Raw genomic sequence first — 14,181 nt, 5'->3', positions numbered from 1 at the left:
ATTTAATTAACAATGCAAATTTGAGAAAAAGGATCCCGATTTCTATCAACATATATCGACTGTAGTACGTGCGCTGCCAAAACACTCAACCACTGTTTCTCCAACTTCCGGGATGCCTATAAGGCCCTCCCCGACCTCCTTTCGGCAAGAATAGGCAGAAACTCAAACAGAAAGTACCCGTGCTAAGGACTATTCAACACTGGTCTGAATCCATGCTTCAAGATTGTTTTGTTCACGTGGACTGTGATATGTTTCGGGTAGCTTCTGAGAATAACATTGACTGAGTTCATCAGGGAGTGTAAAGGAGATGCTGTACCCATTGTGACTATTAAAACCTACCCTAACCAGAAACTGTGGATAGATGGCAGCATTTGTGCAAAACTGAAAGCGAGAACCGTCGCATTTAACCATGGCAAGGTGACTGGGAATATGGCAGAATACAAACAGTGTAGTTATTTCCTCCGCAAGGCAATCAAACAGGCAAAACGTCAGTATAGAGACAAGGTGGAGTCGTAATTCAACAGCTCAGACACGAGACGTATGTGGCAGGGTCTACAGACAATCACGGACTACAAAAGGAAAACCAGCCACGTCGCCGGCACCGACGTCTTGCTTCCAGACAAACTAAACACTTTCTTTGCCCGCTTTGAGGATAACACAGTGCCACCGATGCGGCCCGCAACCAAGGACTGTGGGCTCTCCATCTCCATGGGCTCTGCATTTAAGCGTGTTAACCCTCGCAAGGCTGCTGGCCCAGACAGCATCCCTAGCCACGTCCACAGAGCATGCACACACCAGCTGGCTGATGTGTTTACGGACATATTCAAACTCTCCCTATCCCATTCTACTGTCCCCACATGCTTCAAGATGGCCACCATTGTTCCTGTACCCAAGAAAGCAAAGGTAACTGAAATAAATGACTATCGCCTCGTAGCACTCACTTCTGTCATCATGAAGTGCTTTGAGAGACTAGTCAAGGTTCATATCACCTCTGCCTTACTTGTCACCCTAGACCCACTTCAATTTGCTTACCGCCCCAATAGATCCACAGACAATGCAATTGCCATCACACTGCACACTGCCCTATCCCATCTAGACAAGAGGAATACGTATGTAAGAATGCTGTTCATTGACTATAGCTCAGCATTCAACACCATAGTACCCTCCAAGCTCATCATTAAGCTTGAGGCCCAGGAACTGAACCCCGCCCCGTGCCACTGGGTCCTGGACATCCTGACGGGCCGCCCCCAGGTGGTGAAGGTAGGAAACAACACCTCCACTACGCTGATCCTCAACACTGGGGCCCCACATGGGTGCATGCTCAGTCCCCTCCTGTACTCCCTGTTCACCCATGACTGCGTGGCCAAGCACGCCTCCAACTCAATCATCAAGTTTGCAGATGACACAACATTGGTAGGCTTGATTACCAACAATGTCGAGACAGCCTACAGGGAGGAGATGAGGGCTCTGGGAGTGTGGTGCCAGGAAAATAACCTCTCACTCAACATCAACAAAACAAAGGAGATGATAGTGGACTTCAGGAAACAACAGAGGGAGCACTCCCCTATCTAAATTGAGGGGAAGGTGGAAAGCTTCAAGTTCCTCGGCGTCCACATTTACAGATGCACAATCGAGAGCATTCTGTCAGGCTGTATCAGTACTTGGTACAGCAACTGCACCGCCCACATCTGCAGGGCTCTCCACAGGGTGGTGCGGTCTGCCCAACGCATCACCGGGGGCAAACTACCTGCCCTCTAGGACACCTACAGCACCCAATGTCACAGGAAGGCCAAAAAGATCATCAAAGACAGCAACCAGCCGAGCCACTGTCTGTTCACCCCACTATCATCCAGAAGGGGAGGTCAGTACAGGTGAATGAAAGCTGGGACCGAGAGACTGAAAAACAGCTTCTATCTCAAGGCCATCAGACTGTTAAATAGCCATCACTAGCACATAGAAGCTGCTGCCTATTTACATAGATTTGAAATCACTGGCCACTGGAATAAATGGAACATTAGTCACTTTAATAATGTCTACATATCTTGCATTACCCATCTCACATGTATATACTGTATCCTATACTGTACAATTCTACTGTATCTTATTCTATGCCGCTCTGACATTGCCCGTCCATATATTTTTACATTCCTAATTTCATTCCTTTACTGGATTTGTGTGTATTGGGTGTATGTTGTGTAATTCTTAGATAATACTTGTTACATATTTCTGCACTGTCGGAGCTAGAAGCACAAGCGTTTCGCTACCCCTGCAATAACATCTGCTAAACACGTGTATGTGACCAATACAATTGTATTTCCTTTGATTTTATTTATTTGATTTGATCATGGGAAAAGACTGCACTTTGAGAAACACCAAAAGAAAGCTGTCCAGAATCCCAGCTCATCTGCGTGAACGTGCCTTAGGCATGCTGCAAGGAGGCATGAGGACTGCAGATGTGGCCAGGACAATAAATTGCAATGTCCGTACTGTGAGATGCCTAAGACAGCGCTACAGTGAGACAGGATGGACAGCTGATCGACCTCGCAGTGGCAGATTATGTGTAACAACACCTGCACAGGATCGGTACATCCAAACATCACACCTGCAGGACAGGTACAGGATGGCAACAACAACTGCCCGTGTTACACCAGGAACGCACAATCCCTCCGTCAGTGCTCAGACTGTCCACAAAAGGCTGAGAGAGGGCTGGACTGAGGGCTTGAAGGCTTGTTTTAAGGCAGGTCCTCACCAGACATCACCGGATACAACGTCGCCTATGGGCACAAACCCACCATCGCTGGACCAGACAGGACTGGCAAAAAGTGCTCTTCATTGACGAGTTGCGGTTTTGTCTCACCAGGGGTGATGGTCGGATTCGCGTTTATCGTCGAAGGAATGAGCGTTACACAAAAGGCCTGTACTCTGGACCGGGATCGATTTTGAGGTGGAGGGTCCGTCATAGTCTGGGGCGGTGTGTCACAGCATCATTGAACTAAGCTTGTTGTCATTGCAGGCAATCTCAACGCTGTGCGTTACAGGGAAGACATCCTCCTTCCTCATGTGGTACCCTTCCTGCAGGCTCATCCTGACATGACCCTCCAGCATGACAATACCACCAGCCATACTGCTCGTTCTGTGCATGATTTCCTGCAAGACAGGAATGTCAGTGTTCTGCCATGGCCAGCGAAGAGCCCGGATCTCAATCCCATTGAGCACGTGTTGGATCGGAGGGTGAGGGCTAGGGCCATTCCCCCCAGAAATGTCCGGGAACTTGCAGGTGCCTTGGTGGAAGAGTGGGGTAACATCTCATTGCAAGAACTAGCAAATCTGGTGCAGTCCATGAGGAGGAGATGCACTGCAGTCCTTAAAACCTCTTACATCTAGGCGTTCCACTAGCAGAACCCCTAGCCAACAGCCAATGGGATCGCATGGCACGAAATACAAAAACCTCAAAAATCCAATGATTTCAATTTTTCAAACATACGACTATTTTACACCATTTGAAAGATAAACCTCTCCTGAATCCAAGCACGTTGTCCGATTTCAAAAAGGCTTTACAGCGAAAGCAAAACATTAGATTATGTTAGGAGAGTACATAGACAAAAATAATCACACAGCCATTTTCCAAGCAAGCATATATGTCAATAAAACCCAAAACACAGCTAAATGAAGCACTAACCTTTGATGATCTTCATCAGATGACACTCCTAGGACATTATGTTATACAATACATGTATGTTTTGTTCAATCAAGTTATATTTATATCCAAAAACAGCTTTTTACATTGGCGCGTGATGTTCAGAAAATGTATTCCCACCAAAAACTCCCGGTGAATTTACAAAAATACTCATCATAAACATTGACAAAATACATAACAATTATTTGAAGAATTATAGATACAGAGATCCTTTATGCAATCGCTGTGTCAGATTTTAAAATAGCTTTTCGGCGAAAGCACATTTTTCAATATTCTGAGTACATAGCTCGCCATCACGGCGAGCTATTCAGACACCCGCCAAGTTCGGGGCAAACTAAACTTAGAATTAGTATTAGAAATATTGTATTACCTTTGCTGATCTTCGTCAGAATGCATTCCCAGGACTGCTACTTCCACAAGAAATGTTGTTTTTGTTTTCGAAATAATCCATAGTTATGTCCAAATACCTCCGTTTTGTTCGTGCGTTCAGGTCACTATCCAAAGGGTAACGCGCGAGCGCATTTCGAGACACAAAAAGTCAAAATGTTCCATTACCGTACTTAGAAGCATGTCAAACGCTGTTTAAAATACATTTTTATGGTATTTTTAACGTAAAATTGCGATAATATTCCAACCAGACAATAGTGTATTCATTCAAGGAGGAAAAGAAAAAACAGCGTGCTCGCGGGAACGCGCATATCCAATCTCTTTGTCCCCAGGCAGTCCACTCAGAAACTGAGCTACTATACTCTGCCCAGTGACAGGGGAATGCTCAAAACACTTTCTGAAGGCTTTAGACAGCCAATGGAAGCCTTAGAAAGTGCAACGTGACAGCACAGATACTGTAGTTTCGAAAGGGACTAGAAAGAAGAACTACATTTCTCAGATCCTACACTTCCTGGTTTAATTTTTCTCAGGTTTTTGCCTGCCATATGAGTTCTGTTATACTCACAGACACGATTCAAACAGTTTTAGAAACTTCAGTGTTTTCTATCCAAATCTACTAATAATATGCATATTCTCGTTTCTGGGCAAGAGTAGTAACCAGTTTAAATCGGGTAAGTTTTTTCATCCGGCCGTGAAAATACTGCCCCCTATCCATATCAGGTTAATACAGCTGGTGTCCACACCAGATAATGACTGTTACTTTTGATTTTGACATCCCCCCCCCCCCCCCCCAATAGTTCAGGGACACATTATTCCATTTCTGTTAGTCACATGTCTGTGGAACTTGTTCAGTTTATGTTTCAGTTGTTAAATCATGTTATGTTCATACAAATATTTCACATGTTACATATGCTGAAAATAAACGCAGTTGACAGTGAGAGGACGTTTCTTTTTTTGCTGAGTTTATGATACACCGAGAGCAACTGGCATCAATGGAGCTGAGCATGGAGATACACTGCAACATGTAACTTCGATCGTAAACTACATCAAACCACATCCTCTGCGTGCATGCCTGTTTGCAAAACTATGTGGAGACATGGGATCAGTGCATGACAATTTCACACCAAGGCAGGGTGGTTATCAAGGGGGAGCCTGTGCTTAGGGTCGCTGTCCTGTTGGAAAAGTGAACCTTTGCCCCATTATGAGGCCCTGAGCGCTCTGGGGCAGGTTTTCATCATGTATATCTTTGTACTTTGCTCCATTCATCTTTCCCTCGATCCTGACTAGTCTCCCAGTCCCTGCCGCTGAAAAACATCCCTACAGCATGATGCTGCCACCACCATGCTTCACCGTTGGGATGGTGCCAGGTTTCCTCCAGACATGACTCTTGACATTCAGGCCAAAGAGTTCAACCTTGGTTTCATCAGACCAGAGAATGTTGTTTCTAATGGTCTGAGAGTCCTTTAGGTGCCTTTTGGCAAACTCCAAGCGGGCTGTCATGTGCCTTTTACTGAGGAGTGGCTTCGTCTGGCCACTCTACCATAAAGGCCTGATTGGTGGAGTGCTGCAGATATGGTTGTCCTTCAGGAAGGTTCTCCCATCTCCACAGAGGAACTCTGAAGCTCTGTCAGAGTGACCATTGGGTTCTTGGTCACCTTCCTGACCAAGGCCCTTATCCCTCGATTGCTCAGTTTTGCCGAGCGACCAGCTCTAGGAAGAGTCTTGGTGGTTCCAAACTTCTTCCATTCATGATGTGTGCTTTTTCTGTAATTAATATAATTCAGAGCTCATCTATAAAAGAGACCTTGGTCTCAGTATGACTCCCTGATAAAATAAAAGTAAAATAAAATAAAATATATTGTGCCAGTGCTTAGCTAGCTACATTATAGAAAAATGGGGAAATGCTAGCTAGCTATTTTACTAACTAGTTAGTACATTTTGCTAATAGTTATTGCTTTGAGTCTAAAATTAGGAATTTATTTGAATGGCTTGAATAGGAATCTTTGTCAAATCCTTTAAAGAAAAGTAAAACTGAAAAATTGTCTCATGTCTACTTATTTCTCCTGGTTAGCCTATTGTCTGCAAAGGTTGTTACATTGTAACTACAAAGTAATTCAACATTTCACATCACTTTACATTGTTGCTTAATACTGGGTAAGTGCATTGTAAATACATGTTTATTCCTTGTAACAACATTGTAATTACAGAGTTGGTTGTTAAAGATTGTTTCATTGTAAGTTCAATGTAACTAAAAGGCTTTACCTAATGTTCTCCTGTCTCATATGTTATCCTGGTTAGTCTATTGTCTGCAAAGGTTGTTACGTTGTTACTACATAGTAATTATAAGGCTGTACCCTACTCCCTACTGGGTTTCACTTTCGTTAAGTTGCTTGCTCCCGTGTTGGTACATGATAATTACAAGTATATCAATGTAATTACATTGTTATTTTATAACACTTTATTCGGTGTAGCCTTTGAGTAAGGTCGTAACATAGAAATAAAGATGAAAAAATGGGCTGAATTTACATTAAATATTTGTTTGTGTTTTTTATTTATTAAGTTTAACCAAATGGGAAAAGTAAGTTGAGTGTTGAAAGCAATAGCTTTGGTAATTATCAAATAAAAAAGTTAGCATTGAATCATATGTTTGGTTTCAACAAATTTAGAATTTTTCCATTGAGAACTACTTGTAACCAATTTAAGTATATTATTTTAGGTTGATCCAAAGAGTAATTTTTTACAGTGTAGGAATATGGGACCTAATCCAAAACTTTTGACTACTACACATATTAATGAATAATGCCCATCTCTGAATGTAGACAATTAACTAGTTGCCGTTACATAATTCCCAATTCTATTTTCATGTAAACGTCATATATAGTCAATGTTTACATCCCTGCTATCATGACTAGTAGCAGTACATGGGTAAAGTCACTCTGGAAGCCAAGCCAAGCCAGTAAAGAAAAGCCATATTACAACCTATGTTGTGATAATTGCGTTGTTTGCTCTATAACCCATTCGTTCATACGCCACCGTGATATACAATACAACTACACATACGTTTGTTTCATCACAAAACTGGAGAGCAACAAATGTCCAGTGAAGACCACAAAAAAAAATATTGCATGTAACAAACAGTTATATGACCTGTTGCATGGTCTAGCCAGTTTTGACAGTTTACTAAACAACTACTGATTTAGAACCAGGGAGTTACCACAAGTCAGAACAAAGACAACAGGAGCACAGCCTCCTCTATTCCAACACCATTTCAATTTAAACACATAAACATCATCAAATCAACAAGACTATACAGTATATGCTTAGTTTAATACACTGAAAAATAACTTAAAGATACCAAAAACTAAAGTGGCCATCAAAAACACTGAGAGGCAGCTGCCTACATACAGTACAGACTCAAATCATTGACCACTTTAATAAATGGTTCACTAGTCACTTTAAATAATGGCACTTTAATAATGTTTACATATCTTACATTACTCATCTCATATGTATCTTATACCATCTATTGCACCTTGCCTATGCCGCTCGGTCATCGCTCATCCATATATTTATATGTACATATTCTTATTCCCTCCCTTTAGATTTGTGTGTATTAGGTAGTTGTTGTGGAATTGTTAGATTACTTGTTAGATATTACTGCACTGTCGGAACTAGAAGCACAAGCATTTTCGCTACACTCGCATTTAACATCTGCTAACCATGTGTATGTGACCAATAAAATGTTATTTGATTTGAACTATTTAGTCCAATCAATGTTGCTAAATACCATGTAGCTTTCAAGGGTACTGATTTATGTGTGTGTGTGAGTGTGTGTGAGTGTGTGTGTGTGTGTGTGTGTGTGTGTGTGTGTGTGTGTGTGTGTGTGTGTGTGTGGTGTGTGTGTGTGTGTGTGGGGGCGGCCTCCGTGCCAATGGGGCAAACAAAAACAAAACCTTTTTTTTTTTATGCATGCCAGCAAAGCCACTATACAACATTTTATTATTTTATTAGACCTCTGTGGTCTAAAAAGGAAGGAAAATACAATTGCAAGGATCCACTTTTCTAGACAGTATACTGACACACAGACAGTGCATTGCGCAAACAAAACGACCTTCACAATATCAACTGGAATAACTTGGGTCTACTACTGAACTTTTTGTTGAAACAAATATTTGAATGGGAAGACACTGTCTCTGGCAAACATGGTTACAGACCCAACAACATATAGTATCCCCTCCTCGTGAAGAAAAGCACGAGGTAATTATAATACACGACGTAAGCAAAACAATGAAATCATTCCAACATTGCTTAAAATGATGAATAACTACCAATGAGGTAGACCTATATAAGCAATACAACAATTGAGATGTACAAACTATTGCATAAGAGAATCATGAGCAGATAACAGGCAAGCCGTAATTTAGTTTAAGACATTAATGAGCGAGTAGTCGATATATATATTTGTTCAGCGCTTTTGAAATGGACAGCGACAAAATTCAGAACATGGGTCATTCTTACAGTATTCTCCCTGTACACCAAGTTAGAACTTAGGCTAAGTTCTGAGGGGGAGAGGGACCAAATTATTAGGGTGAGACACATGGGCTACTAACAACTTACTACACAACATACACATAGTATTACTTTCTCCCTGGCATATTACATCATTTATGCAGCAGTATACAAGACATACAAGGATTTATGATGCTTTCAAGAGAACTGGGAACTCAGAAAAAAACAAGGTCGAATCATGAAGTCAGTGATCTTCAGGTCGGAGCTCTAGAAAGAGGCTTGAGTTCCCGACTTGGAATTCCGAATTGGGTGACCATTCAAAATGTATTTTTCCAGTCCGAGTTCCCAGTTGTCTTGAACACACTAAAGTCTGAGATTTCCCAGTTCCGAGTTTCCAGTTGTTTTGAACGCAGCAGAACTAATGCTGGATTGACAGCATGGCCAATGTATTTAACTTTTTCTGGCCCATGGTGTTGCGTGTGAATATCTATCCTTTAAGCTTGGAAAAGAGACCCTTAAACCCAGATGGACCACACACCCTCTCCACCAAATAGCGGGCAGGGGAAGCAAAATAGTGATTGCTTTGCGACACTCGCAGTTAGCCACTGATTACTTCCAAACCACTCATTGTTGAATTTGTGATTTCCGACTTGTTGTGTAATGTTTATGTCCAATGGGTGATGAGCACCTATACACTTTATCTATAATTTCTGTTCATATGACAAGGATTGAAAAGGATTTGCCAGTAGATTGTTGACAAGATTCATGATGATGACTGTTTGTCTAGCTTGTAAGCTAAGATTGTGAAAGTATGATGTTGACATGATCAGTCCAATCAAAGCTATGGTAGATATAACATGATTTGATGTCATTTTGTTTGTGGCAAATAACCTTGAGCCTTCCTGGATGGGCATTTCTAATGTAAATCTATGGCAGCACCCAAGGGGGCTTGAACTGCTTAGCTCGCCCTTTTTGTCCAATAAAATAACATCAAATTGATCAGAAATACAGTGTAGACATTGTTAATGTTGTGAATTACTATTGTAGCTGGAAACGGCAGATTTTTTTATGGAATATCTACATAGATGTACAGAGGCCCATTATCAGCAATCAGCACTCCTGTGTTCCAATGGAACACAATGTTCCAATTGTGTTAGCTAATCCAAGTTTATCATTTTAATAGGCTAATTAGATCATTAGAAAACCTTTATTGCTTCTGATTAAAGAAGCAATAAAACTGGCCTTCTTTAGACTAGTTGAGTATCTGGAGCATCAGCATTTGTGGGTTCGATTACAGACTCAAAATGGCCAGAAACAAAGAACACCCGTCTCAATGTCGACAGTGAAGAGGCGACTCCGGGATGCTGGCCTTCTAGGCAGAGTTCCAATTTCTCGGGTGAGATCCAGCCACTTGCCAATTGACGGAAAATGATGAAAATACAGAGAGAGAAGAAAGATAAATTATTTTTATCATTTTTATTGTTCCAATATTTGGGGAAGCCTGGCTTCCCTTGGCACCCATGAATACACGCCACTGATCATGACTTGTGCCAAGTAATACTGAGCTACTTCCAATGGAGAATTTCCCAGTGAGAATTAAGCTTCAGTCATGCATTGAATGGAACAATTTAGTTTTGCTTAATAATGCTTTTAGAACAGTGGGAACATGGGAAGGGAGAGTCGTTGCTGCTTTACTGCAGAACCCAATGGATTCACTACTCAATTCACTCAGCATTAATATGCAACACCCCTTAAAACGTCCATTATTACCCTGTAGGATAAACCAGCGTATAGAAATGTATCAGAGAAAAGAAACCACCTTAAAAGCCTTGTGGGAGATGAATGAGAATCATTTAATAGTGAGCTTTAGGAAATGAAAAGAGCTCTAAGAAATGATTGGAAATTGTTACTTTTTCAGTCCCCTCATTGTGCACTATACTCTTATGAAAGGCCAGGAATTTCTGTCACTTGTTATTTTGTATATCGGCTCCCTAGAGGACCTGGCCAGCGGTGGTCTAATCCTGGTTCTGAGGGTCTGTAAGGTCTGGTGGATTTCATTTCTCTTCCTGTTTATCTGCTTATCTGAGGTATTGTAATTCGATGGAGTCACCCTACCTGATTGGGATTTTCTTTCTTTCTTTACCTTTTTTTCCCCTATGTATGGTCTGAAAAACGACCACGTCTCGGCTTTTCAGGACCACGGCAATGACTATGAACCATTCTGGGATGAGTCAGTCTTGCAGAGAGTCCATAGAGGACTGTAATGACATTCATAAGCTTTCTCTTCCTCTGTCTCTCCAACTAGCCACTGAAACCCTATTTCCCACAGGACTGACAGAATGCCAAAGTGCCTCGGCTGCAACGTTTGGGGATCTGTGGGTGGTTGGTGGTTACAACAATTGGTGCTGAGCTTTTGCCCTATAGTTCTGTATGGGAGCCATCACAATCCAGTGAAGCTAAAGCTGTTTGACTAAAAAAGCTATTTGCCATGCAATATTTATGTAGTTATTATATAATCATACAAGCGTAGTTATATGAGGTGCAACGGTTCCTTATCCAGTGTGCCAAAACTGGATGAAATAAATTAATGAATCATTAAACATTAATCCCCACATTTATCTTGACAGTTATTTACAATGACAAGAAAAATACAACAATATGCTATACAGTATGTCACACTCGCTTGTCTGTCACACAAGGATTTGAAAATCCCCCTCTCCTCCCCCCTGAAAGAAGATGGACATGTCACCATAAAAACATCCTGTTTCTCCCAGATCAGTCTTGGAAGCACAAACAGCACCCCATTAAGCCCTAGCCAACATATAATCACTGTGCAATCGGCCCAATCACCACGCTAGCTACGCCAGCCCCTTATCAGCCTGCATGCTGTACACAGAGCACTGAACAGGCCTACAGCACAATCAGATCTCCATCCTCATCATGGCAAACCAGCAACCCACTGCCACTTTTAATTTGATTGGGCAAATGGTGTGTTAATGGGCCACATTAGAAGTTAGTTGGGAATGAGTGAACAGCAGAAACCTAATGCAAAGTGTACTATGAAAGATTTTGGAGACAAGTCTTTTTTAAACCTCCCACTTCGGGTTGGATGTGTCAATGTGTAATGTATGCATGCATAATCTATGAGTAGAATTACTGTCTTTCCTCAATTAGACCATTTTCTGGAAGCTGTGCGGTGCCATTTTCCCAAAATGTTACCTCACGTGGCCCTTACAAAATTAACCATGGTAGAAAAATGAACAAAATACCATGGTTTTGTACTAGGAGCATATAGTGAAAAATTAAAGCATAGTAGTTATTTACAATGTATAATGATGGTCTGTGTCCCAATGTTTTTTCAGGTAATTTGACCAAAAACGTAGTAATTTATGGTACTCACATAATGCAACATTGACTACCTGCTCTGCAATGGAAAATAGTAGTCCTAGTACCCTCTTAAACCCCTTTAGCACATTGTGAAAAACCACAACACACATGATCTTGTAAGTGTATTGTATATACCCTCTTAAACCTTGGTACCTGGATAGGGTATGGTGAGAAGAATGAATGGAGTCTGAAACCTTGAGGATTTACATTAGTTCATCTGGTGCATCTCTCAAGTTTTCAGTTGGCTCTCTCATTCAACTGACTTGGCTACTCTTATACAAATCTAAATAGCCAACATACTAAAAAGCTATTTGTAAAACGGTATAATTTATAATCTTATCTCATAAAAACATTTTCATCATGTAATTCTCAACATTTCCCTAAAAAGAGCAAGTTAAAATGTTTCCCTTTGTTTACACTCCTCGTGAATGTTTGTTGATCCTGCTGCCATGACTACGACAGGCTAACTTGACTGGAGCTAACTTTAGCCGACCTTAGCTTCTATGCTAACAGATGTTCATAAATTAATTAAACGATCATAAAAAACTAACAACAATTATATAATTACACTCCACTGTAATTGATGATACCATATAATAATTTTTGGTACCATTTACATAATTGTGCGTTACCATGGTAGAATGTATAATGCAGTTTAAAATCATGGTATTTCCATGAGGCACATCTATACAATGGTATAGATTAGGCAATAGTATAAATTAGGCAATACCATGGTATTATTTAGGTGCACGGCAGTAACATCATACTTCAAAGCTAAAACCATGGTACATTTCCATGATTAAGACTATACCGTGGTATGTGAAAGTACCATGGTATGAATGAAAGCTCTCAACCTGCTCAACTACAGCCCCGTTGATGAGAATGGGGGAGTGCTCGGTCCTCCTTTACCTGTAGTCCACTATCATCTCCCTTGTCTTGATTACGTTGAAGGATAGGTTGTTATTCTGGCACCACCCGGCCAGGTCTCTGACCTCCGACCTATAGGCTGTCTCGTCGTTGTCAGTGATCAGGCCTACTACCACTGTTGTGTCGTCTGCAGTCTTAATGATGGTGTTGGAGTTGTGCCTGGCCATGCAGTCATGGGTGAACAAGGAGTACAGGAGGGGACTGAACACGCACCCCTGAGGGGCTCCAGTGTTGAGGATCAGCGTGGCAGATGTGTTGCTACCTACCCTCACCACCTGGGGGCGGCCCGTCAGGAAGTCCAGGATCCAGTTGCAGAGGGAGGTGTTTGGACCCAGGATCCTTAGCTTAGTGATGAGCTTTGAATGCACTGTACTCCTCAATGCCATCGGAAGAATCCCGGAACATATTCCAGTCTGTGCTAGCAAAGTAGTCCATTAACTATTACAGTATGTGTCATTTCATGTAACCAATATATTCCTTCCTCTGAAACATATTCTCTGAATTATAACTATGCATCAAGATTCATCTTCACCTGTTTACGAACAATATACTAAGGTCTTACACTTCTCTCCTCATTTAACACTCTGATTTGAGTCTGAGGGGGGGGGAGAGGGGGAGAAGAGAGAGAAGGGAGAGAAGAGAGACAGAGAAGTGGTGTGAACCCAAGGCGGCTAGTGAACACCTGCATTGTTGTGACAGCAATCAGACGTACTACTCAATAGGCCTTAAATTCAACATGGTAGCGCATCTAATTAACTGTGAACAAGTTGCAGCTGATTCTGCCCAATTAAACCCATCTTGATCCTTCTGCCCAGCTAACAAACTAAATCAATATGTGTGATAATAAGTATACACACTAAGACCATTATCAAGATATTTACAGTTCTTAAACAGATACTGTACAATTTCAAATTTAAAATGAATAAAAGAGTTGGGTATTGTTTTCAGATGTTTTGAAAAAATGTCTCTTCAAATCAAATCAACGTTTTTGGTCATGTGCACAGTGCAATACACATTTGTCACAAAAAAAATAGACAATAAGTATTACAGTTTTTCTCAATTGCTAAGATACTTTTAATGAAACTGAGGTCTTCATCTCTATGATAATCTAACCAACATATTTTCTTGCAAAACTTTAAGTAATTTCTCATTGCTTTCACACACAATGCAAATGCTAAGCACATTTTTGCAAAACAGTAAACACAGCTCTCTACAAAAGACGCAAAATTCAGTTGAGTAAATCATGTCAAACTAAATTAAAACATTTTGTCACA

This window comes from Salmo salar, chromosome 29 (genome assembly GCF_965601325.2).
Source record: "Salmo salar chromosome 29, fSalSal1, whole genome shotgun sequence".
NCBI classification, from domain to species: Eukaryota; Metazoa; Chordata; class Actinopteri; order Salmoniformes; family Salmonidae; genus Salmo; species Salmo salar.
This window is presented reverse-complemented; position numbering follows the sequence as displayed.